The following is a 26,863-nucleotide window of genomic DNA, read 5'->3' on the forward strand; positions in this document are numbered from 1 at the left end:
TTGAATAAAATCTAGTACCTTGCAATAACCTAGATGATTATATTTTTCTCATAATACACATTTTTATGTCTCAGGTGATATGATGTGACTATATTACAAAGCAGGAACATTGATAATGAATCAGAAAACCACAATATGGGATGTGGCAAGGTCAACAAAATAAACACATAGGTAGTAGCAGCTAGTAAGAGACTGCGACTTGCAATATCACAGAAAAGGAGTTTAAGAACTGTTATTCTTATAATAGCCTATTTATCTTGCTTTCAAAATACTTACTTGCTATAATTGCATTGTAAAATATTGATGAAGATATGCCTTCAGTTAAGGCAGTCTAAATATGGGCAAGAAATTGCAGAAACTTGGAATTATTGGTATAGTAAACCTAATTCAGTGTTTAGATAACGTGATGCTATTATCTTGAGATAATCTGTTACTAGGCATAGCTTGAAAAAGTATAGCTCAATAAAATTTATTAAATTAAATAAAAGGGCATTTTCTTTTTAAAATTTAATTGAAGTATAGTTGGTTTATAATGTGTTAGTTTCTAGTGTACAGCGTAGTGATTCAGTTATACATATATATTCCTTTTCATATTCTTTTTCATTATAGGCTATAATGAATTGAATGTAGGATTTTGCTGTTGATCTATTTTATATATAGTAGTTGGTATCTCTTAAATTTCTCTTTCATTTTTTTTTTCAGGCTATTGGGAGTTTAGGATTTGTAGATACTATCACCTACCATTTATTTCCTAGGAGTAGTTGCTATAATGTAAATAATGTTCCATCAATTGATGAACTTTACATTTATTGGCAAAAGCCATAAAAACTTGAGAAGTTTGAGAAGGTTTATAAGTGAGTTCACTTATTATGAGTAATTTTGTGTCAACATGTTTTAAAAATTACTAACTTGAATTTTAAGCCTTAAAAGATACACTGTAAGGGAATCCAAGATATGGAACAGAAAGTGTGACATGCCATTTCATTTATTTATTTTATTTTACTTTTGTGTCTTGACTTGCTTTAAGGCTGAAACCCAAAATCTCAGCTGGTGTGGGCAGTGATGGCCAGTGGAACAGAGATTAGCCACTCCAAAAATATATTTGGGTCCTACTGAGTACAAAAGCTGGTCTCAGATCCCTCCAGGACCACTGGAAAACCAAGAAAGACATCAGCCTTCTCGTTTTCCCAGGGCCCCAGACTGACAAAATATGACTTTGAAAATATTGTAATTAGGTTTCTTTCAAAAGGTTTACTAGCTCAGACCTTTCACTTTCTTTGGAAATGGTCTTAATTAGGGGATTTAATTTTGCAAGTATCAGAAGTGTTCTAGCTTATTTATAGTATTACATAGACACATGATTTTTGTAATTATCAATGTTATATTGTTAAGTTTTTCATACTGTTAATATTAGACAATGACAATTAACCTGCTCCCAGAATGTAAGTATTCACCTCCGGTATAGGTAAAAGGAAAAAATCTTTAATGTGAATATGAAATTATATTGATTTATATTAATACTTAGTATCTCAGATCGTTGGCATTTCCAGAGTCAAGAAATCATTACTTTCTCCCCAAATCAGTTTTGCCTATTAATTCCAAACCATTTTAGAAATTACTGGACTGTCCATTTGTTCAACAAATAAGATCATTATAGTATGACCACCGTTAAATAGAAACTCCAAAAGACCTGTGAGCTATTTTTCGTAGTGGTTGTTTTATTTGTGTAGTTCTATGTATACATGTGTGTGTTTGCGTATATATAATACATATGTATACACACACACACACACACATAATTGAAGTACTTATAGTACTTTGGTAATAAAACAAATAGCACCAAATTTTAAATAAGTTTTGGTAAACAGTACTTTGCAATTGAATTTTGGCTATTTTATCCATACTAATTGCCTCATCTTATTTTCTCATTTAATGTCACAACAATCCTCTCATAAATGCATTATTATCAGGCCCATTTTATACACAATGAAGTGTAGATACAAGATGTCAAGCATCCATCAAGATGGAAGGTATGAAATAGAGCTTGTATTTTGAGTCACATTTTCTGAGCTGTGTGACATTTGTAATTCACTTTGCTTTTTCTTTCCTCATCAGCAAAATAAGGTAATGAGCATTTCTTACTTACACAGTAAGGGAAAGAGCACGTAAGTTAACAGGCCTGTGAAAGTAGCTACCCCATGACAGATGGCCACTAAACATGAATTTCCTATTCCTTGCCCAAGGTAGCAGAAATAATAAAAGCCAGATCAAGACTCAAACTCAAATTTCTTGACTCCAAGACCAAATACTGTTTTCCAGCCTCCATTCATGTATTTAGCTAAATCGAAATGCATGTGACATTCAATCAGAGCCTATCAGACCAAGGACAGGGCAGCAGTGATTTGCTGTAGGTCTGTATGATTAGAGGTCATCTGTGCAAGATGCTGAACATGAGAGACAAGGCTGTCAGGGCTTTACCCCTGGAACATAGAAAGCTGGTTGCATCTTTACCTGTTTTCCTATTTTGCTTCTTGATGGTATATTGGCCCTTTTTGGACACACATGCTTTTGTAAATACTCTGCATCCACAGATTCCAGGGGAATGGAGTACCTGTTGAGCATTTTCTCACAGGGATATGCTATAAGCATGGCCACTGTTTGGCAGCCACTGTACTAGGGCAACAACAAGACAGGGTCTTGCCCGAGAGGATCTACCAGTGTTAGTGGAGAAGATGAAAACAAATGTCCACTGTGACAAATAGTATGAAGGTGATGTACAGAGACACTATGAGAGCCTACAATAAGTTATTTGGATCAGAAAGGTCAAGAGAGGCCTCCTGAAAGGATTGAAGCTTGAATTGATATCTGAAGAATAAGTAGGAATAACCCGGTTGAAAAGAGGAAGGAAGCAAATTCTAATATACTGAACAGAAGGAACGTGGTTAAGTGTGAGGGACGGGAAGAGTTAGAGTGGCTAGAATAGGAAGAATGAAGGGCTGCTTGGCGGAAAATGAAGGTCACAGGAATAAAAGGGTCAAACTGTTCAGTGCCTGTAGCCTGTGTAAGAAGGAGAGAATGTTAACATTTGGTTGTTAACTTTGGCTGTAATAAGAGGAACAGATTGAAGAGGGATGGATATGGAAGCCTGGGATCATGGGAGGAGGAGACAGAAATAAGGGAACAGAGATGAGAAATTTCAGAAGTTGGTAATGGAACAGATACAGGGCAGGAAGGGAGACGGAACTGTCAAGGATGAGCACTAGATTTCTGACCAGTGCAGCTCAGGGGAACTCTCAATAATTGGTCTACCATCAGCTTAACAGCACAGTATAGGGAGTGTGCAATGTCTGAGTCCATTAGCACCTCACTCCAAGGTGACAAGTCCCCTGTCGACTCTCAAAGAGACATTTGAAATTTAACCCACTAAATCACATGCCATATTTTCATCATTAAAAGCACAGAATGTATATCTCCCCACATCCCCATTGTCCTCTACAGCACCTCTGCATAAATTAGAAGGTGCCCGCTGTAGGTGGATGCAGTCCCACAAGGGTTTCACCCCTCACTCCCTTGACCACACACTTGTACACAATCCACCACTGCTCAACTCTAGCACCAGTGCCCTCCCCAAGCCTTGACCCAGGATCTACCCTTCCTCCACATTCATACCTTCCCACATGTCCCCAGGAACTGACAAATACCCTTGTCCTCTCTATTGTGGGCAATCTTTTCCTCTGCATCTTTGTTTTTAATTTAAAATGTAGCTCACCCTGCGAGGAGGACACCATTTTCACGGAGCCCTTCCAAGGTGGCCAATTATTTTCTCTTATCCACATACTGGAGAGATGGTACTCCCATAACCATGGTCAGATCATTACTCTTTCCTGCTCTTTAGATAAAAAGCCTAACTCCTTGGAGGTTTGTGCATTATACCATAGTGAACAAGCACTCGGGCTCTGAAGTCCTCCTTTCTGTTTCAGATCTAAACTCTCTGCCCTCATTAGCCCTGAGACCTTTGTCAAGTTATTGGACCTCTCTGTGCCTCGATGTCTTCATTGTATAATGGAAAAACAGTATTACTTAACTCATGGGGTTACTGAGAATATCAATGAAATAATATATAAATCACTTAAAACAGTGTTTCAGGTATTGTTATTCATGTATTATGAGTTGATATTATTATCATTTGCTATACCATTGTATTTCTTGTTGCTGTTCACAAACACGAAATTTCCCAATTCACTGGACACCTTGTCATCTGAACCATAGTCCATCATCATACTGGCTGACTTCAGTGCCCACATGACGAAGCACTCAAAAAGCACTAATTCATTCTCCAAAAGCACTATCTTTGACCAAAGCCTCCATTTAACTTTTTTGTTCAATTGTTTTGCTGTTTTCTGACCACATGGGGAGCTTCTCTACAGTGACTCCTAAATTCCTTATCAAGCTAACAGTCCTCTCCTGTCTCCACTTCTGTAGTGTGTCAGGCTTAGATTTCAGTGAACATTATTTCACAAACCTTCTTACTTTTACGCTGAAGTTCCTTGACCATCTGTCTTTTTCTTCAGAGCCATGTGACAAACATTGTCCTTTATCAACCCAATAACTCTCTTTTTCTGTACTGGAGAAAATCATAGGAAACAGGGAAAAAATGATTCCGTTAACATTCATGAACATCAAATAGATCCTCAACAACGCACCTGACTTTCCACATGATTTCAGACTCATCCCACCTGACTCCTTCCATGCAGCTTTCCTTTCAGTAATATGTAGGCTGCTAGGCTGTTGTATTAGAAAATCATCTGGCTTGTATGCTTAGCCCTAAGTTTCATTGATTCCCTGATGATCAAATGGGCAGACATATCGGTAAAGAGAGTTAAGAGTTAATAACTGAAAATCTCTTCACACATGTTAGTGGTGGCTTTTTTACCCTTGCTGGTTTGCATTTAATGGATGATGAGGCCTTTTACTGGGACTGGGAATACTGAATAAGAGCGAGTTTGGAAGCAGAGGGAGGAAATCTTAAATCCTGAATAAATTCTACAAGTAGATTATGGTTCTATTCCTCACACTTAGTGATCTTTCATCTCTACAATTTATTTAGATAAATGACAAAATACCAAAGACTATTTTGACAGATGCATTGACAATAGCTGGAGCAGACTCCCTGATCTTTGTTTTTACCAGTCAAAGCGAAAGGATCTTCAACCACAACTTAGATTGGAAAAGAACATATTTCATTTTCACTAAATATTAATGTTATGATTGGTCTATGTTCTAATCTGTTTTGACAGTAACTAGGCAGTTATTTTTTTCTTAGATATGTATGAGCATAATATTAATGACAAATACATTCATGACAATTGAACACCAGTCCCCTTCAAAGATACTCAGAGTGTACAATACAGTTAGCCTCTAAAGAGGTGAGAGAAAGCACTACTGATAACATTTAAAATACAAGGAAATTTAAGCATAAAAACTTAATTGATTTATCCACAGATGCATGAAAAGCAACTAGTGGACTCCCAGGCACCTCTGTAAAGTCTTTTTCCCAAAATCACCCCTCCCTTTGCTGAAACTGCCATTGAAGACAATGAAATCTGGCTTCACTTCACATTTTTTTTTTTTTTTTGACTATTAAATGCACGAAGGGGTATCCTATTATTGAGTAAGAAGTAACTACCACTTTGTTCTTGATTATCACTCTCCTACAGAAGAGGAGACATTTCTATTTTTAGGCAGTAAAAAAAAAATCGTTACTTATTGAGCACATATTATGAAAGGTCTATCAGCTCTTCATGTTTTTAATCCATTGTCTTTAAATACTTCCCCAAAATACCCATCAGGTGCTTCACCCACTCAACATAAGTATCAAACAGACAGCTTCTGTAGACCAAAGTTTTGAGAGGTAGTCAGGTAGTCTCTTATCTGACGATTTCAGAAAACTGCTTATCACAACACCAACACTGTGCAGTGTATTCATTTCATACAAGAGGTCAAGGGATGGCCAGTGCTTTGACTGCTTCTTATTTTCTTGCTGTACCATTTTTGCAATGGCTGCTTCCTGAAATCACTTGTTTACTATGGAAAAAGGGAAAGGCCTTGGCAGACAGTGGGCAGAACCTGGCTATTTGTAGCTACAAGAGACACTGGGAATTTGATGCTCTGCTTTTATGTGAGAGGCAGGTGAAGGGGAGTGGAAGAAATAGTAAATGAGAAAACACAGTTTCTGCTTCATAGTCTCTCCACCACCTCTGCCTAATTCCATCCTGCCTGGTCAAATTGAACAGACAGCCAATGATTCAGAGAGAAAATCAGGGAGATGCTTTGGGAATACAACCTCGAAAGCTTTCTTAAATTAGTTCTCCTTAAGTAATGCCTGAACACACTCTCTGATTCCCAGAGTCATAAATTGAATTTTTTTCACAAAATAGACACCCACAGTCGCTGAAGGAATTAATAAAAGAGCTATACAAGCTGTACTATAAAGCAAAGCTCTATCCTGGAGCAGCCGGGATACCCTCGACATGGGGTATATGAAGTAGCTGCTTCTGCTGCCCTTATCACACTCAGCTCACCCAGTAGGTCTGTGTTTAACAGTGCAGGGACCTGTTGGTAGCAAGGCCAGCAAGACATCCTTGTGAGGATATGTGTAGTCACAGTTTTTAAATGACTTACTCCTTTCCACTCAGGCTCAGCCTGCTTCTAGGAAAAAGACTGAGGTCAGAATCATCTAGCATGCTTAGAATAATACCAAAGTTTGTAGCACTTATCATGTGACCTTGAGCAAGATATTAAATCTTTCTGAACTGTGCTTGTATAATCTATAACCAAGGTCTTTATAAATATACAAAGAGGCAATGAATGTCACATGAAACAGCATCTGTCACTGTACCTGTAAGGAATTATTAGCAATGCATTATTTCCTTGCCAGAGAATTCTTCAGAAAACTTAGTTAAAAGTTCTGAATGTGTGAGAATGGAAAGCCACTCACCAATGAAATTTCTCATCCTCTTGAAGCTAAACAATTATCAAAACAACTACTATTATTGTTGTTATTATTTTTGCAATTTCTGTGATTTCTTGTGTCCACTCTTTACTTAGAATATTAGATACTGTGTTCCTCCTAAGAAACCCACTTTACAGATGGAGAAACTACGACTTGTAGGGTCAAGTCATGAGCCCAAGATGACCTTACTTTACTAGGGCCCTGGATTCATATACCCTTTTTTTTTAATTGAATTCAAATGATTTCCTAGTCCCTAATATAGTAGGTAGTCAATAAAAGGATGTGAAATCACTCCATCCTATCTTTTATGTCTGTGAACTGTGTGTCTCCATAACTGGAATATGAGCTGCTTGACAGCATACAACCTGTGAGTCTGTTTCACTGCTGTATCTCTACAGCCTGGGACAGTGTTCTCAGTGAATGAATGATGGAGTGAATGCCTTAAAATTAGAATCAGTATGCTTATAGGAGGCCTTTCTTCTGGTGTTCTGGAAAAATCTTTGAAACATTCTTCATAGAATTGGTGTTTATAATCAATATGATGCTATAGTTGCTGCTTTAGACATTCACAAAGTATTTAGACTACAACAAAGAATGAAATAGACTATAAAACTAATTATATACATAATGAACAAATATGTAAAATATTTAAATTTGTGCACAGAATAAAAAGGTTAGAAGGGACTTTTCCAAAGGCAGCAAAGGCTTGGAGGAAAGACTTCTCATACTAGGAGCATCAGTGAAGGTAGAAGATGATCAGACAGTAAACTGGAGGAAAGAACACTCAGGTTTGTGTGCCCAGTGGCTAGCTGCAAGCTTGTAATGAAAGACAAAATTTGAAATGCTGCTTACAGTCAGATGTTGGAGTTATGTGGATTCTAGGCCAAGAAGACTGAATTTTACTTTAAGAAATTTTGGAGGGTTTTTGGGAGAAGAGGGAGATAGTACTTTTGGTTAGACTTAACTTTTCAAGACATTTAATAAGGAGATAGCAAATGGCAATTGTAATAATGGATCTGAAACTCAAAAGATTTGCACAGAAGAAAGAAAAGTGCACATCATCTGTGTATAAGTGAATGTGATGCCCCAGGGAGGCAGGTTAGAGTTGGAAAAGTAGAAGCCTACCTAGAACTGAGTCTTGGGGGCCACAAAAGCTAATGGCCAAGTGGAGCAAGGATCAAAGGAGACCAGTTAAGAGACTTAATGCAGGCAAGTGCCGATGAAGAGCTGATCTGGCATGATGACAGTAGAACTGGAAAGAAAAGGAAAAACAAACACTTGTTACTATTTTTTTTTAAATACAATTGAAAATTGTCTAGTATGTGAATGACCAGGTTGTGTCTATGCCAGTGATTTCCAAAGCAGACTGCCCATGGCCATTACCTGGGCATGCCTTTAGTGATGCTAATTCCTAACCTTAACTTTTCCCCAGTATTGCCTCTCCAAATCTGGTTCAGTAGGTTTGTGATGGGATCAAGGAGCTAGTAATTTTACAGAGCTCTACAGCTGATACCAATAACCAGCCAGGGTGAGAACTGCTGGTCTAAGTAGTCCATTTCAACACCATTCCAGCCCAGTGATCTAAGTGACCTAAACTGAAGTTAATATTACTGCGTGAGGATGTTCAGGTTGCCATGGTGGCAGGTCACTTGATGAAGGTTCCTCTACTAGCTGCGTTCCTTTTCCAGTTTCAGTGTGCCTTATATTTACAGTGTTTTCCTTTACCTTCCAAATAAATTATTTTCATTCAGTCTTTTACTCAGGGTCTGCTTCTGGAAAGCCCAAACTAAGACATCTGGTTTTGAAGTGCAGAAATAGTGTTTGGGGGCCCGGAGTGTGAGAAGAGCATTGGACATCACAAGCTAGAGGCTGGTGGGAGTAGATACAGTGATGGGGCAACAGAGCTACTGTAATTAACAGCCGGGATGACCCACCACTAATGACCACTGTTGGCAGAGCTTCAAGCAGATACTTGCAAGTATACATTTGAATCTCACCCCTGCCAGTTTCACTGCATGCATACACATAGGCACATACACGGAGACACACTTGCAATCCCAAAACTTTCTAGAAGGAGTAACTGGAGAATGGAAAACCAAGGAAAGACTGGATTTTTGTTAATCAAGCGACTTAATTTTTTGTGTAGTATCTCAGTAAATGCAATATGCTTTTTCTCCCCATTGTTAAGATCTGAAAATTACATGTTACATATATAAAAGATATATGCAGATGGTCAAAAATCAACATAAAATATGCTAAAGTGAACATAGATTTGTTACGTTGATTTCATTCTTCATTCAAAATTTCATGACCATAAAATGACAATAAAGTTGGACCTAAAGATGACTAAGTCCACAGTTCTTTAGATAGTAGGGGGAAATACAATGTCTGCTGTTTACATTTGAGAAATGATAGCAACTTTTTGAAATCAAACAAGCATAGATCTGGGACAAGCAGACATAGTGACTCTGGGGACTGAGTGAATTTTCGCTCCTCTTCCTTAAACACAGCACAGTTCCCTCACTGCGACATGAGCTCCAGTGGTTACAAATGCTCAAGTCTGGTCTCTTGGGCCTGAAAGGAGGGGGAATGTGTCTCTTGGATAGTGATCTCCCACAGAGCTAGCTTCATGAGCATGCAACCAGGACCCACAGAGTATGCAGCTGCTCCTGAATGCTCCAGGTTATGGTGCACACTAGCTGCTGCAAGAACACAGTTATCTATTGGAGGGAAGAAGTCCAAGGAAGAGTCCGCTGGAAGCTAGCAGGAAGGAAGCCAGAGCCAAGCAAGAGATGCAGCTTTAAAATGATAAATATACATTTCTCTACTTCATAGTGTGAAAGGCTCTGATCCACTGACTCTGTGACTACAGCATCCTGAGTATCATCTTTTGGGAGCGGTGATACTACCGACAGTACAAGAGACCAAGGTATAGTGATGATATAGATTTCCAGCTGCACCTGCATCAAATAAAAGGCAAATGAGCTTTTGTTATATTCACCAGTTTTTCCAGAATTATGCTCTCCTCCAGTAAGACCTGCTTTTACTGTTGAAAGAAAAGTTGTGTTGATATAGGCAATTACAGGCAGGTCTTCATTATCAGAAATGTAAGAAAAATTTATGCTACTAGAATACTTTACTTAGATAAATTTGTAGATACTTCTAACGTTGAACATAGAAGCTCTAACAGTAAAATGTTTGCTTTTATATGAAATAAACAGTTTCAATTGTTTATTTTAATTTGTGTTCCCATGCTAATTTCCCCAAACAATGTGTTCATGAGAATCTTTTTTAGATAGTTCCTAAAGACTTTCTACAAAACAAAGTACAAGCAAAATGTGTTATCCCTCAGCATCTGGAAGTCTCTGTACACTATAGCTTGGCTGGAGGCAAGAAAATGACCCTGGACATGAGAAGGCCCAGCCTGTTGTCACTGTAGCACTTGATACAAAAATGGCCTCATTTTTACAGTTCCACTCTTCACCTGTAAACCAGGAATAGTCATTTCTACTGTAAAGTTTGTTTCAGCATTCAGAGATACGATTTAGAGAATTAGTTTTTATCAGTAACCTCTGTTTTCCATCACTAATATCAAAGTATGCATGAATTCCAACTTAAGAATGAAATAATGAACAGCACTATATATGGTACACATGCTGTTAATAGTATTATATTGTAGTTAGATTACCCTTTTTTAAAATTTTTTTTAAAATTATTTTTATGAAGGGAGGTAATTAGGTTTATTTATTTTTTTAGAGGAGGTACTGGAGATTAAACCCAGGATCTCATGCATGCTTAGCAGGCACTCTACCTCTGAGCCATACCCTTTTAAGAAAAAAAAAAATAGAAGTATTTGCGGACTCAAGACTGATGAAGCCATGTGTGTGTTTCACCACTACATTATTCCCAAGGCATGTGTGACACAAGACAGACGTTCCCTTCTGGTGCGGGCACGGCAACAACAGCGCGGCCTCTTTTAATCCATTTTCTGCCGCGGGCGTTACACTTTTTAAAAGGTGGCCTTTCTGTAGAAAATGAGATTCAAATTTGTCAATCTCGGTCACAGTTTACGGGATGGATAGGGGCTGAGTATTATTAGGCTGGTTTGAATACTCTACATTAACATTCATCTAAAAAATGTTTATTGAGTTGTAGCTTGCTACTTAATCCTCCCAGAATCTGAGATTCTTGTGTAAAACATCTCTTCCTAATAGCTGTTTCTAAATAATCATGGGTGAAAAAGAAGTTGAACACTTTCTTTGATCTCCCAACCCCCAAGGACATTATTTATCGCTATGCAGTCTAGATGATTAAATGGTCTGGATGCTCAGAGTAAATTCATTTTCATCTATGTCCACCTCCACCTATTTTGGAAAATAATGATATTCAAAGAGATTGAGTATTAGGAGCAGTAATTCAATTCAGGCCTGCCTTAAGATCCATACAGTAATAGGTTTTCTGCGTGTTTGATGGAGTAATTTCAGAGAGGATTTGATCAGACATTTCAATTATTCTTCCTTTCCTGTTATACTTTTCCTAATAAATACCATGGAAAGTGGCTTACAGTAAAACAGATCTCAAAAGATAATATTTCTGCTCAAATATATGTCCCCCCCCAATTTTTTTAATCATTGCTGCACTTTAAATATTCATTACTTCCTCATTGTACATTGTTCAAGTCCAAATCAAACTTCAGAAAATAGTCTATTATTTCCTTAAAATGAAGACTGCCCCATTATATACTGTATTTCAGTATTTTGTGGAATACTTTTAAAAGTCAAAAAATGATAATACTTTAGTTATATTGCCATGTATCAAAAATAAGAGTAGGATTTATTTCAGGTAACGTGAAATAATATTCAACTTATTTTCAATGCTTTCCATTAGTACCTCCTGATACTGATGGTGAGAAACAAAGTGAGCAGAATTCATGGTATGAAACCATCTCTAAGAAATTATTTTGATGTCTTATTTTAAAAATAATTCATTATAATTCTACCAAAAACACACTTCACAAAAGCAATGTGAATAGTGTGCCAAGAGGTCTAAATGAAATAAATATTAAAAAGTGTATATAATGCAAGTGAAGCATCAGATAATTGCAAATACATAAAGTAAACATTCAAAGCAAATATTTGGGTATCAAAAATGCCCACAGTTTAATCTATTTTTTTCAATACAAATATTTGGAATGATTTAGATTATCATTCTAAATTGAGTAGATTTTACAGTTTATATTTAGATGTTTGGCAGGAGAATTGTAAAAACTTTGGGGGCAAAAATACAAGCTCAAGTTTAGAATCATACTAGTTTTAAAACTGTAGATACCAAAATTATAGTCCGTTTTGGAAGCAGAAAAAAGGAATACTACTGAATTTTGCTTTTAGGTTAGAAGACATGTTAAGAAACATGTGCAGGAAAATTGAAATAAGTCAAAATATCCTTATTTGTTCTGTCCAAGTTTGATTTTTTAAAAACTTATGTTTTCATCTGGCTACTAATATCATATGGTCATAGCTTTCAATTAATATTGCTATAGGTAATTACCCTATGAGTTTTCACCACTTGTTCTGTGTACGTGCATTAATCAGTAACTCATCACTAGAAAATAAGTAAATAAATGTAAGGTTACTGCAAACCTTGTTATGAAGTTTATTATTAACTAAACCTGAAAAATAAAATACTGATAATGAAACAAAAATGTCATCTTTCTGTAGTCTGAAATGTTCCAATCAATATTTTATTATCAGGTTAACCCATATGTACATATTAACCAGTTTTGATTAGAAGCTGAATCATAGTTTTGTTCCTATTTTTATTGCAAAATCAATAGAGATATTCAAGGAGTACTTCCCTAAATAATTACCTGCAGGTAACTATGGAAGACATATTCACAAAGATGCTTTGCTGGTTTTTGTTTTCTTTTTTGGCCGTGATTTAGCTTCCTATTCTTTTGCTTTCTGTACTATAAGAAAAATATATATATATTTGTCCTAAATCAGGAATTCTAAGTGAAGTTCCCAAATCAAGTCTATTATTCAGGGCCAACATCACTTGGAAGTGAGAAGTGTTATTTTAGACTCAGGAAATTCTCTCTGAACCACACCCCCAATTTACAATTGAGTCAAGTTATACCCAGATCACAGGCCGACTTAGGTGTGTGGTAGAGGAGGTAACAGAGGGAAGGCATGAAGGGTAGGCATCCCGCCAGGCGACTTGCTACAGCCACTTGACCCCTCCTTTCCTCTCAATCCCATTCACAGAGTAGTACCCCCCTCGCCTTCTTTCACTTTTAGAAGTTTTGAGTAGATGTGTGAGGCTGAGAATGTAACTACTTCTCCCTCCCATCTCCTTCCCTCTCCTTCCTCCAGTCCTCCACCACCACACCCCTACCCCAGCCTGCCCCAATCCCATGTGCCTGACACAATATAAAAATTCTTCTGGACTGGCTTTGAGGGGGGCGACGGGTTATTTATTAAGGTCCCACAAAGATTCGATCAGGTCTTGCTGTGATGTAGTCAAGGCCCCACGATTTGGGTGGGAAAGATGCATTCCACGTCAACGAGCCTCCTATCTCTAGTGGGCTACTGGAAACATTCATGAAAGTACGGCGATGTTTAGTTTAAGGGGTGCAAGTTTTTGAGCTGAAGAGTTAGTGGGGCCACATGTTTCATTAGGAAAGCTCTTCCTGTAGGGTTTCCTGTTTACTAACCTGGGTTTACATGCAGCAGAACACAAGCAAATGTAAAATCTTAATATGACTGAATAGGACTTTAGGTATTTACCACCTAGGGGTGCAACAACAAAACATATACTTGGATTATTTTATACCTACTCCCCAACACACACATACACACATGCCACCCTGACCTCAAATATGGCATCCATTAAATAAAAGTAGTATCAGCCAGCTACTTCATCTGCCATTCATTCACTAATTAAATGAAGGAGGAGGAGATTTGCTGTTGGAACAGTGGATTAAGGGACATGTGTGCATCTGATGTCTTCTGACTTTACGTCATCAAATCATTCATCTAAAAGAAACATGAACAAGCTTGGAAATCAAGATTTATCAGCAACTTCTGTAGATTTCATTGTGATTCATCAGGTTTGAATTTCCTGGGAAGGTATCATCATACCAGAGTTGCTTTAGGCCTTTTACTTATAGTATTCACGTGATTATTGTTCCCCTCTTGAGGGATACCTGCTGTCACATGGGTCATTTCACAGTTTGTAGGATCCAAGTGTAGCCTTCCCTTGGCTGGTACATTTTCCTCTAGTCATCTGCTTCCTTTTAAAATGGACTTTATCTGTATCTTTGCCTAACTGCTTTGGTGAAAGGCCTCTCCAAGCTCCCTCTATGTCTGGGTACTGAGTAACGGTGTGCTGGATGTGTCTTACAACTCAATTTAAATTAATTTTCATTAAGGTCGGGTCTTTAAAATATCGAGGCAGTTAAAGCAATTAAGCGATGCTATTTGATAGCCATGTCTCAGCGTCTTGATTTTCAGATGATAAGATAAAATCTACCTGTTTGGGCTATTGCCTTTGCAAAAATGTAAAACCATCTGATACTCATTTCAACAGCATATAAATCATGGCAACATACATAAATCAAAGCAATGTGTTCAATTTCAGACACCAAGAGAGATAAGCCAATCTTAAAAGATCCAACTAAATGAGGGAAACAGATGTCAGCGACTTTGCATTTCTGTTTTTCCCTCCGTAAGAATGTTAATTTCTCCTCTTGGTCATAAAGTCCTAAGAAAGCAAAAAGCTGCATGTCATACCTTGTCACATTAAGTGCCCCATCACCTGGCATTAAAGCAAAAAAAAGCAGCACTAAAATGGGAATAATACAGGCTGAGTGAGTGATCAGAAACGTTACATTTCAGAGCCTCATTTGTATAAGATGCCTAAGAATATGGACTTACTTCATGTGGGTTTCTTTTGAGAACTATTGAATTGAGTGCTTTAGAAAACAAAGTATAAACATGCTGCTTTTAAATTAGCTACATATGTTACCATGCTGAAAGGTCCAAGGGTATTCAACTTAAGATAGCAGTAATAGTATGCTGAACAAAACACTAGAGTATAAATCAGGGGATGTGGGTTCTAATCTTTGCTTTTCCACTAAATTAACCATGCTTCTCTAACAAGTCACATAACACCTCTCTTCCATTTCTTTAGCTCTTAAATTAGGATAATAATACATCTGCCAGCTAATTAGGATGGATGTTGTGAGAATCAAACAAGGTAAGTATTTAAAAGTATTTTGAGAAAGTAATATATATATAATATATATATAACATTTTTTAATATGAAATTCATTCTGTGGTCACCAACAACTGTATAATCAATAATGTATTTACTCATTTTTTTCACTGAACAACTAATGTATTTATCCCTTTGTGCTACAAGCATAACAAATAATTTAAAATAATAATTTGGAGGTTCTTACAATCTACTGAGGAAGACAGACAGGCACACAGTAATTGTGTTCCAGTTCAATAATAGTCTGATGTAAAGCCCCAGATGTCTATGAGAACGTGGATACAGGATTCATGATGTGCCCTCATCAAAGAGGAGGCATGTAAGAAGTTTTGGAAAGATGAGCAGGGGTCCATCACAGAAAAGTCAGAGCTTGCTTCAAGTATAGAAAGGGTAATAGCTAAAAGTGAAAGCTAAGAGTGAAGACCTTTTGGAGAACTTGAAGAATTTCAAGTGCACATGGGACACAGACTGAAAACTGAAAAGTGCAGTTGGTTTGGGGAAGAGTATGAACACTGAACATGTTAAATTTGGGGCCCCATGGGCCAGCCAGGTGGGTGTGTGGTCTGGAGCTAGGGGGACATCTGAGTAAAACATAAGTTCCCTCCATGCACCTGCCATAGTTGACATCAGAGCGGGTGCAGCAGTCCACAGAGTGTGCACTGACATGCCCAGCATATTTGTCACAGAGGGCAGTTTTTTTTTTAACTTTTTATTTTGAGATAATTACAGATTCAAAGGAAAAGAAAAGAGAAGTCCTATGGAGCCTGAATCACCCAGTTTCTCCTGATGGTTATGTTTTATATTAACTATGGGAAGAATATCAAAACCAGGTAACTGACATTGGCACAATGAATGTACATAGTCCTAAGTCAATTCATGCCATGTGTGCATTAGTGTAACCACCTCCAGAACCAAGATACAGAACTATCCCATCACCATGAGATCTGCTTTGTGCTTCCACTTGATAGACACACCGTCCTCTCCTTCATCAGTAGGTTAATCAACCAACAAGCATTTACATCCCATGGAATGGAGTCAAGCCTAGCACAGACTACTCTGCAAGGAGGCCAAGTTAGAGTAGTATGTTGAGATTTCTTTCTAAGAGATGAAACTAATGGTCCATTGTGAGGATCTATCATGAGTGACCCATCATAGACCTCTTAAGTGAGAATACAAATCCAAAAACTTGACAGGGAAGAAATTTAAAGCCAAAAATTTACATTGACCTTGTAAAGAAGAAAAAGAATAAAACTCACTGACACACTTGTGCATTCACTCAAAGCACATTTATAGTTTCTCATTTCAACAATTCTCAGGAGAGACTGTGTGAAAGAACATTCAATTAAATCCTATCAGCTCTCTTACCAGGCCTGATATCACTAAATTGAAATAAAAAAAAGTTTCCTTTGATTTGTCCCAATCTTAGGACTTTCAGCCATCAAGAGGAAATAATATTGGGCAAATCTGACTGAACCCTCTGCTTTTACACAAATACTATACTTTATTTCCCTGATTCTACTACTGCACTTTATATTCTTCAAAAACAGCCAGGGGAACCACATGAAAATGTCAGTCAGACTACAAGGCCCTGTTTTGAAAACTCTTCAGTGGCTTCCCATTATGCTTGAAATAAAATCCATTTACCCAGATCTCCCATCAGAACAAAGGACTCATTCCACTAGCTGCTGGGAAGGAGGCCAAGTCAACCCTCAGGTGTCAGCCTTCCCCGTGGATGGCCTTGGTGGAAGAACACTGCTGCTTCCAAGGCCACGCTTTCATATTCAGTGACTGATCAATGTCACAATGTGACTTGGGAGGACTCTAAAGGACCATCCCAGCTCCAGTGCTCCCCTGGGCTTGGCTGACACCTTTGTCACAACTAGAGTGCAGCTCATTCTCTCCCTCTGCCCTACCCTTAATCATCCCAGTCTTTCAAAGGTGATCCTAAGAGTACTCCTAATAAATGTCCCCCATGCTAATTTCTGTCTTAGAGACTGGTTCCCGGGAACTCAGCCCAGGACCCTGACCACTGCCTGCTGGGGTCTACATCATCTGCATGCTGCCTGCCTTTCCAGTTTACCTCACTCCACTGCCCTTGACTTGCTACTAGACTCAATACCTCCTGTTGGCTCCTTCACTGCACCACCCCTTGAGGACCTCTGCTGGAGCACTCTCCTGGCTCTGTTCAGCTGGCTGTGTCCTGCTTTTTAGGCATCAGCTCTTCAAAATGCTCTCCAGACTACCTTAACTCTTAATAACTCCTAGAAATTTCTCCTGTCCAAGCCATTCTCTGTTCCGTTTTTCCTTCATTGTCCTTATAACTTTAAAATGATCTTGATTGTCTCCTTTTGACTAGAAGCTCCAAGAAAGCAGGGACCATGTCTGTTTAGTTCACCAGTGTATCCATATTGTGCCTAGAAAGGCACTTAACTCATAAGAGTGATAGTAAAGATTTACTAAGTGAATGGAAAACTCAAGGCCTCAGGAATACATTTTATTTTTATGACTTCCTTAAGAGGACTGTTTCCAATTTTAAGTTTCATAAGTGGTATGGAAACAGAGTAACACTGAACATCCACACCTCCATCAACAGACACACACACACACCCCATTTTAATATGTCTACTGCATACAAGTACCAGAGTTTGAATGTGATGGTATTTTAAGTAGTGAACATTCTATTTTGACTTATTAAACTTCACACATATATTTCACATTCCTTTTTCAAAGATCCCACAATCATTTAAAATTATAAAGACATTATTTCTCTTGGTTGTGCTATCATGGGGGGGGGTCCTTTAATAAGTAAAACCCAGGTGTCCTTACCTACTTCTCTAAGGTGAGGGGATTACGCAAGACCACAGACCAGCATGACCTGCGACCATGAGAGAGCGATACCTCTGGAGTGGCAGAGGGCATGAAAGCATGCTGTAGAATAATGCAGGCAAGGGCCACCAAATGTTCACATGTGAATTCACTTATGGAAATTACCCTTTTGATGAATCAGAGCAATCAGGATGAGACACTCAGATTTAAAGTGAAAAGTAGAGCCTGCCCATAAATTCTCCAAAATGTGCATCTTAGAACTTTCCTGGGGCCTGGACTGAATAGCAAATACCTGCCTGTCAGATGACTACAGCTGTATTTTGCTATCAGGAACCTAATACCCAAATACACTTTGAAGTTCCTGGGACTCATTTGTGTCCACATGTTCTTTAATCTCATGCTCCCATTTTTGTGCATACCAACACCTGGCTCTGGCAGGCAACCAGAAATAATATTCAAAGCAATTCTGTGCTGTCAGTGCTGAGTACAAACAGCTTAGTGATGGATATTTTACTTATGTTACTCCAAGTTTGAATTGCAAAAGGCTGACTAAATCATCCCAACCGCAATACACTAACATCCTTCAAGATGACTAATTTACTTTGCAACAGAAGCATCTTCGTGAAAGGCAGGCACCTTTTGATGAAAAATAAATTCTCTCTTGGCCTACATTTCTAAAGTGTGAATGTTAATCATATTGGAACTGGGGAGAAAATATGAAAAATTTTGGTGGGGATCTAGTTTTATTAATAGAGACACACATGATTCCATTTTGGCTTTATTCTAACTCTTCCTTGTCGATTAGTTTCTCTAACAGTGACAGGATATTGTTTTTTCCCCCAGAGTTCTTACCTGGAAAGAGTTCTGTTCTGTATAAATCCTATCATATTAAGAAACACCACAAATTTTAATTCAAATTAGGTTATTAAAGACTACTACCAGAAAGAGATGTATTTTTAAGTTAAATCTCCTTTAGTTTTTTACACTTGGAATTATGGGATATTTTTATTACATGCTTAGAAAAGTGTGGCTCTTTTTAATACTAAATTGACACGTGTCCATCAACCAATATTTTGGCACTTTTTATAAAAGTCACTCAATGAACAGTGAGGCAAAAAGTAACTTAATGTTTACGATACCAAGTATTTTTAAAAAGCAAAATGGTGGTCTTGCTCAAAGTTTTTTTTTATCGTAATAAATGATGTCATCAATATATATTTTTTATGGAGAAAGATATATCCAGTATACATCCATTTTATGGAGAAGTTCAGGCTTTTCTACCCTCTCCCTTCCCCCATTTTAATTAGTGCCTGATGCAAGTGTAAATCGTTATCCAGAGATCTTTTCCATATATTTGTCTTCTGAGGCTCAGCTTTTACTAAGTTTTACCTATTAGTCTATGCTTCACAGAGAAACCCCAGACTTAACTATGATGTGAGTGAAAACAATGATGAGAAAGGATGCTGGAACATGTAATTTTATCCATCACTTACTGAATGATAAATGCACCAGCATACAAACACATCAATAGTCCATCAATATTGAAATCAGTATTTTAACAAAAATCACTACTATGTGTGGAAATGGGGTATGAGTTTAGAGACGAACTCTGAAAAACTGCCGTTTCCTGGTCTATATTGGATACCACAGAAATACATACAGGCATCATTTTGGTCTAACAGAGATCTTGGAAATTTGGAATGGGGTTTAGAATTCTAGTTCTCCAGACTGGGCTCAAAGCTTCCTAAGTAGAGTCCATTGTCATAATTCTAATTTGCTTGATGGGGAGGGTAGCTCTTTAGTTTACTGTCCAAACCAGTGTGAAACGTGGCACTGTAATAATTACGCTGTTACAGCTGGTGAAAGCTCAGGCTGACTCAGGCACACTGGGATGGTACAGACCCTACTGGCTGAAATGAATCAGAATCATCAGGACAGCTGGTCCTTGTCTGGACAGTTAGACTGTGGTAGCGTAAAAAAGATATGCCTACCCATACAGCGGACAATCAACTTTCAGTTAAATTGAAAATTATTCATTTGAGGGCACTAAAGGAGCCTCAGTTTAAAAGATATCAAAGATACTGCTAGCTGTCCAGAAAAAATTCTGTCCTCCCTATTTCTATGACAGTAGTTGTTGGGATGTGCCCAGCCCCTCCCAGTCCTGTCTGGAGCAGTGATCCCTAGGTTCTCTGCAGCTGACTTATGGCTATGTGGCCAGCTCTGATGAATAAAATGTAAGCAGATTCAAGTGTGTGATTTCTGACTGACTTGAAACTGAGCTTACTCTCCAGTGGATGGAAAGCAATGGCTGGGACAGTCTTGGAAGGCAATTGTTGAAGACAGCAGACCCGTCATCAGACTGAATCTCTGAATTACCATGCGGAGCAGAGGGCCCACCCACCTGAAAGGTTCACTTGGGAACTATTATATGAGAGAAGTAAACTTCCAGGTTCTTAAACCACAATACTTTGGGGCCTCTTTATTAGGCAGCCTAGCCTTTAACCCCGTCTCATGCAAGGCAAGAAGTTACAGGGATCATCTCTCTGACTGGGAGCAACAAGGCCAAAGGGATGGGGACAACAGAGTTTCTTCTGGTGAACATGTCTGCAGTTTTTATACTTAGTATACTACTTTGAGGGTCAGATGAGTGAGACCAAAGATGTCACTATACAGTTTCAGGAATTACCATTCACATCTCTTGTCTAGGTATTGTTCACTTGCCCTGGAGTTGGTCACTGTATTACCTGGAGAGACTATAGAAAGGCCCAGTTCTGTCAACCACTTCAAATGATAGCTACAGTCACACCATGTTGTCTATCCTAATTTGTCTGCTGGGAATACCAAGCCAAGCTTGACCCGTGGCATTTTCTCCTGTTCCTTGGCTATGCATATATAACCTATTACTCATTTCATTCATTTTCTTTAAACACCTTTGTTGTGGTGTAATTCCTGTACCATTCATTCTTGTTTTACAGTTTTTAGCACCAAGGTATATAACTCAGTCTGCCTTCTCACTTGTCACTCCTGTGCCTGCTGTCCCAGCTTTAGGCTTGTAACCCTCAAAGTAGCCTTCTGCCTTGCTTCCTGACTGAGCCTGCTACCAAGCTACTTTTTCCACCAAAAGGTGCTGTCCCCAGCACACTTTGGCTATGGAGGATACTGAGGAATGATTAAGCTGTAGCCAGCTAGAGGAGTTATGGAAACTGAGTATCAGAGCAGATGCCCGACCAAGTTGGACTGGAAGAATGAAAGACTCCTGGGAAACTCCCAAGGTCTCAAATCTGTTAAGGCCTCTTACAGCACTACGTAGCATCAAGGAGCGCTGTCAATTCCTGATAGCCTAGAGACCTGCTATAATCAACAGTGTGGTCCAGCAGCATTGGCATCACCTGGGAGCTGGTAGAAATACAGACTCTCAGGCCCACACCTGATCTCCTCAATCGCAATCTGCATTTTTTTTTTTTTTTACAAGATTTGTATTGTAAGGGATGACTTATATATACGTCAAAGTTTGCAAGCACTGGTTGAGCGACCAGACTGGCTGGGATCAGACATGAAGGAAGAAGATGGAGACAGAGCACTGACCTGAATAAGATCCCAAATTTAACACTGAATTAGCAGAGCAGTGACATTAAAGGAGCAACTCTGTCCTGAATAGGCTTTTCAGCAGGAAAGGGAGTGTTGTGAAGTGAATGGTGAAACTTCTTTAAACACCATAAGAATATGGTAAGACTTAGATTCCTGAATTTTATTTACTAAGTAGTATCTTTTTGCTTCTTGACAATTGATATTTTGAGGATGTACAGGAATGCATACTCCCAAAGTGGGAAGCAATTCTATTGAACAATTTCTCCTGTCTGTTCTAGAAGGGGCCTTGAGCCAACTGAGGAATGAAAGCCTGATTAGTCTGGGACTGGATGTCACAGGTACACAAGAAGTAGAAGAGGTTTTTGTTTTTCCTTCTTAATACTCCTATTAAAATGCTGTTTCTCTAGATACATTGTTGATTGCAACCTATTAAAAGAAATATAAAGAAATCAAGCAGCTGTACCTATGGGGTTTTGGTAGGAAAGTAATTAAATTTGGACTAATTTCCTACAAAACCACTATTTCCCTGCATAAGAGAAAGAGTTACAGTGTTCTAGTTAAAAAGTCATGAGTTCAAGTTTTGAACACATTCACTAGGGCTTACCAATTTTCCATTAAGGGTGTCACTGTACCAGTATAGCCAACAAAAAGCAATACTATCACAGAGAGAGTAGGGGACGCAGAGGACTGTGAAAAGATTACAGTGTACTGGGGAGCTCCAGCTCCTCCTGTACTTACTGCACATACAACAGCAGACTTGGGGAACTCTGAAACCAAATAAACCCAACTTCCTTTCAGCCACAACTAAACCAATTTCAGAATAGTAGACTGTGTGGGAAGGGCTGGCAACTAAATAGGAAATAGGAACAAAAGAGGGGCCCTGGGGATCACTTCAAGTGACCATAAATCAAAGCAGCTCAGGCTGGAGAAACGCCTTGTAAGTAAAGCCAGTGAGGAAAGCCAACAGCAGGCCCGCCAAGACACTTCTCATTTTCTTTTTTTCAATCCCTCCTTTTCATGAAGAAATCAGGACTGATATCACTGTGTTTTAAGTAACAATAATTTTTTAACTGCCTTATGAAATTCTATCTATGCTATAGGTCCAACTCCACACTGAAGAGCCACAAAAAAACTGGTGTGCTAGTCAGAGGAAGCTTTTTTTCTTGGCAGGTGTAAAAGGTGAATGATGTGAAAGGTTTTGTAGATAATTAATGTCACCCCAATACTAATCCAGAGGTCAGAAAATCAGGCTCATTAATTTCATCATATACTAGTTGAAGCTACAAGAACCTCCCTCTTAAACGTATCTACTATCTTTGAAAACTCTTCAACCAATGCCAATTCTGAGAATAAAGAAAACTCCAACACATCACAGCCCTGCCAGGGTAGCTTGTGGGATGCTATTTTGATCACTTCTCTGCCTTTTAAGTAGAATCCAAAAGAAAATTTTCAAACAAAGAGCCTTGTTTTGAAGCTTTTATTCTTTAATGCAAACACCAAAACAAAGACTCCCAGACAGCTCTCCCCTGTCCTTCAAAGGCACATTCAAAGCACATAATGGAATAATGGGTCTGCCCTAATGAAGGATAAGAGAATTCATCAAAAATTCTTAGAAAAGTAAGCTAAATGGTGTAGAGAATTCTAAATCCTAGTATTTTGGTGACTGGAACTTCCGCTGGAGATGAGGAAATTATTTGGTACAAGATGTTAATCACCAAAGGAAATTCCAGGACAAGTGTCAGGAAAGGCCTTCAGCACAGACAGACATACACATGCTACTACTATTATTACTTAGTCAGTGTGCCTATCTTGCAAATTATTTGGAAAATACAATAACATAAAAGAAAAAAATCAAAGCACGTGCATTAAATAAATTTTTCAACTATAAAATATAACTTTTGTTAGCAATGTTCGTTTATATATGCCCATGTTTTCCTAGTTCAACACAAAATGCAAATGCTGTTTTGTATTTGATAGTTTCATTTAACTTGCTAGCATAGCTTCTACTTCTGTCAACTTTTACAATTATTAATAGGCATACCATACTCTGTTGTTGGACTATGCTGTACTAAGTAATACCACGTGAGACAAGTAGACCATTTCTTTATAGATATCATGAATAAAACAATTATATTTATAGCTCATAGCTTTTCTGATTCTTCAGAATTATTTCCTTAGTATGCATGCCTCAATGTCAAATTCCCACAGTAAGATATTTATTTATGGTTCCTTTTACAAATGCCTACGTTGCCTAAAAGCCTTTCCCAATTACACTCCTACCAAAAATTAGGGTAACACCCTCATAAGAATCCTTTTAATGATTATAACTCTCCTAAAAATTTGACTGCTCAAATATATAAACTATTTTCTTTAGCTTAGATTCTTTTTTAAATGTTCTACATAGACTAAACTTTTTTCACACACTTTTAAAAGGCATTAATTTATGCAAACAACAGTGAATGAAATAAAGATACTGGAATTACAAGTATTATACGGAAAGGATCATGCATTTTTTATGAATGTTCATATTCTCACTTTATTTGATAATGAGTATTGAATTTTACTTTTAATTCAAATGCGTCATTATTATATTATGGTATTTAGCCACTATCTATAATACTAAATGAGAATATTTTTCCTTATCTGTTTTTTTAGGTTTGTTGCCTTGTAAATTTAGTTCTGTTTATTTTCTTTATTTAGAAAATCTAAAGTTTATGTACATTAATCTGTTAAGAGAGTTCATAAAGAATGCCTTGTAAACTTAAGACTTAATCACAAAGAATATATCATATTCTTCCACATGTCAGAACGTAAAATTCAAAGGCAAACAAAAAGTAGAACACCATTCACTAGAAATTGCTTGTAAAGCATTAACATCCTTTGTATACCAAATTCTTACACAAATTGAAAGGGCAAAGGAAAAAAAAATCTCAAAAAGAGAAATGAATGCAAGCCAGCAAGTGGAAATACCTTGATTTCTGACAATCATCAAAAATGCACATTTAAAGCCGAGTTAGCTTTCCTCTGTCGCCTGCCCGCAAGCTGAACAGGACACAGCAGCTGAGCCTTCCACCTTCCTCTGTCCCTCTGCCTCTACCTTCAGCCCTACCGCTCCAGACCAGTGCCCGAAGGCCAGACAAGCAGCCCAGACATATGACCATTTCACCCCTGACATATGTGGAAACCAACAACATAAACACTGTCAAATGGAAATAACCACCAGAGGATAAGAGGGAAAAATTTGTTAGAAAAACTAAGGGAGCTCTGAGATGAAGGCTTCATCTCAGACAGAGATCAAGTTTCATAACTGAACTAGATTAAAAATTGCTCATCCGTTCTGAGTCTCCAGATTAAGTATGGTTTTCCCATGCCTAAGAAGGGATGAAGACTTGTCAAGAAGCCTAAGCAGTTATCAGAATAATGCGGGTTACATCACTCATATACCACAGAAGTGGTAGCTGTCGGCTATATCCTATCTTTATGAAAAATTAGCCAAGATTTTGTTTTTCATTGTGAATAATCAGTACTGCCCACAGAGTCATGAAAGCAGGACTCACACGCACTGTTGGAGAGAGTGAGAGGGCCTCACCTCTGGGCTTCTGGCTCCTGGCTTCGTCTCCCTCACTGTGCCAAGGGTAGTCCTCCTTCCTATCCCAGGTCTGCCAGCATCTCCTGACAGCCAGCCTGTCTTCCCGCAATGCGACTGCCCATGAACATCTCCCTCCTCCTTGGAGGCCAGTCCCTCACCCCCTATGCCTCCAAAAAGAATAAACTCTCCTATTCCCCCCATAAGTCCTTATTTTCTGCTCTCTCAGGATCATTGACAGTGAAGCTATCCATTCCCTTGGTGGAAAGCCCACATCCCCAGTATTTGTCATTGGACTTTTCCCAAGATTCCACTAGGACAAGCTACCCCAATATACTTCACGTCGCCTCTGAAGCAACTACATTTTGGTTAATTCATCATCCTTAGGTCCTCCCAAGGCCAACAGGAAGGTCATTGTCTTAAATCAGCATAATACATGAGATCCTTCCAGAGAGTTTCCTCCAAAAAGGTGAAATTATGTCTTTACCCTAGAAAATCAAACTTTCTGTAACTTTTTAAATGATAGATCCAGTCTTCTTTAATGACAAAGGTCCAGTCTCTCTTAAACATCCCATGACATAATAATTCCATAAATAATGAAAATAGCTACCTTTTATCTTGAATGCTCATTTTCTAAATGAGCGTTAACCAATTTTTTAATATATTTTCACATTTCACTTAGCAAGAATTGAGCTTTGGATAAGCTCATAGGTCATCCTATGTCTATGTCACCAAAAAAATAAATGGCTTGCTTAAAATTCATAACACTAACTCTTGAGTCTGTGAGAAAGATGTAATTATCCACGCTGTATAAAGAAACTGAAGTTTCAGAAGGATTTCAAAAGTTAGCAAATGTTACATAATTAGCAAGTGGCCCACTCAGAACCCAGCCCGTCTGACTGAAAAGCCCTTACTCCTTCCTGTCTGCATAAAGGCAGTCTTTACAGGGAGGATTGTCTTGGTACCTTGCCTGATGATGATTCTTTTGAAGGAAATATGTCATGTTTGGTAAATTTTTATTAGCAGTTATCAGGACTATCAAAGAAAGGGAGGTTCCAGATTATGCTTGTATAGCAGGAGAAGCTATAAAACCCTTTATTGGAAGATTCCTGCTGAAAACTCAATACATGACTTTGCTAACAATAGTGTAGATTCCCAGCTAAAACACAGCATGTTTAAAGGTTTTCCTTGGTTCGGACTAGATCTTCTTTTAGATCTGAGTATGGAAAATATGCTCAGTCTTTTCTAGAGACTATTTCTGTTTGATAGACATTTCTCTTTGGTGAATGTAATTTCTGTTTGAAATCAGATCTCTTGCTTTGCACTAGAATCCCATGTTCACATTCCTAGTCCTTATGAATGCTTAAAATATTCTATGAGCAAGGAAACAATCCTAAATAAATAATTCACTGCACTGCTTTCAAGCACACCAGATTTTAATTAGCTGTTTGTTTGTTTGTATGTTTGTTTCTCTGCTTGCTCTTTGGAGGAGAGCCCAGTACAAACAAGGGTTAATGTAAAACCTTCAATTTTTTGTAAAAGGGGCTTTCTTCCTCGGATCTGAATAACAACATATC

At 38.1% G+C, this 26,863-nt stretch overlaps 1 long non-coding RNA gene across 1 annotated transcript in view; it reads left to right on the plus strand.

The window, feature by feature from the left end:
• Positions 1–10,158, plus strand: part of LOC116154382 (uncharacterized) — an 873,015-nt gene extending 862,857 nt beyond the window's left edge. Inside the window, exon 11 of the long non-coding RNA XR_004138267.2 lies at positions 9,848–10,158. This is a non-coding gene — a long non-coding RNA (uncharacterized LOC116154382). The remainder of the gene's footprint in view (positions 1–9,847) is intronic.
• Positions 10,159–26,863: the final 16,705 nt, after the last annotated feature.

Source organism: Camelus dromedarius, chromosome 6 (assembly GCF_036321535.1).
Source record: "Camelus dromedarius isolate mCamDro1 chromosome 6, mCamDro1.pat, whole genome shotgun sequence".
NCBI lineage: Eukaryota > Metazoa > Chordata > Mammalia > Artiodactyla > Camelidae > Camelus > Camelus dromedarius.